The sequence below is a fragment of the Bombina bombina genome, chromosome 4, assembly GCF_027579735.1.
Source record: "Bombina bombina isolate aBomBom1 chromosome 4, aBomBom1.pri, whole genome shotgun sequence".
Lineage (NCBI taxonomy): Eukaryota > Metazoa > Chordata > Amphibia > Anura > Bombinatoridae > Bombina > Bombina bombina.
The window spans coordinates 871,480,283-871,481,870 of NC_069502.1; positions in this window are offsets into that span (position 1 = coordinate 871,480,283).

Consider the following 1,588-nt stretch of genomic DNA (forward strand, 5'->3'; position numbering starts at 1 on the left):
CACAGAAAACAAATGCCGACAATTCTAATCCTAGATTAAATATTGAAGCTTTTCTCCTGCAATTTTTTGTTTTATATACTGGTGACGCTATAGAGGACAAACTGAGATTACACTGTGACAATGAGTGTTTGGTGACAACAATGCAGGGAGCAGCATTAGGAATATCTTTTGCATTTTTCTGTGATAACTACCTTGCTAGGTAGAGAGTGAAATGTCTTTGTCATTAGCTTGATATTATTGTCATACATCAACATGGGTAGGCTTACCATAATTTTTAGAGATGAAACTGGGACCACTTGGCACGGTGCCAGTGGGCGTGTGGTCAGGGGTGTGGCCAAGGGGCGGGGCATTTGTCGACCAGAACTAATTTTCCATGCACAATTATATTACTACATTTTTTTGCAGCACAATTGTATTACCATCCATAATTAATGATGATGACCCCAGCAGCACAATTATATTACCATCCATAATTAATGATTATGACCCCAGCAGCACAATTATATTACCATAATTAATGATGATGACCCCAGCAGCACAATTATATTACTATAATTAATGATGATGACGCCAGCAGCACAATTATATTACCATAATTAATGATGATGACCCCGGCAACACAATATATTACCATAATTAACGATCATGAGCACAGCAGCACAATTATATTACCATCCATAATTAATGTAATTGTGCTGCTGGGGTCATCATCATCATGTTAATTTAATTGTGCTGCTGGGGTCATCATCATTAATTATGTTAATATAATTCTGCTGCTGGGGTGAGCATCATTAATTATGTTAAGATAATTGTGCTGCTGGGGTCATCATCATTAATTATGTTAATATAATTGTGCTGCTGGGGTCATCCATCATCATCATCATTAATTTAATGATGAGTTGACCCCAGCAGCACAATTATATTGACATAATTAATGATGATGACCCCAGCAGCACAATTAAATTAACATAATGATGATGATGATGACCCCAGCAGCATAATTATATTAATTATGGATGGTAATATAATTGTGCTGCTGTGCTCATGATCGTTAATTATGGTAATATATTGTGTTGCTGGGGTCATCATCATTAATTATGGTAATATAATTGTGCCGCTGGCGTCATCATCATTAATTATAGTAATATAATTGTGCTGCTGGGGTTACTCATCATCATTTATTATAATTGTGGTGCTGGGGTCATCATAATTAATTATGTTAATTTAATTGTGCTGCTGGGGGTCAACATCATCATTAAATTAATTAATGTTATTAATTATGTTAATTTAATTGTGCTGCTGAGGTCATCATCATTAATTATGTTAATATAATTGTGCTGCTGGGGTCATCCATCATCATCATCATTAATTTAATGATGAGTTGACCCCAGCAGCACAATTATATTGACATAATTAGTGACAATAATTTATTTAATGAGGATGACCCCAGCAGCACAATTATATTAACATAATTAGTGACATCAATTAATTTAATGATGACCCCAGCAGCACAATTATATTAACATACTTAATGATGTGATAACCCTAGCAGCACAATTATATTAACATAATTAATGATAATGACCCC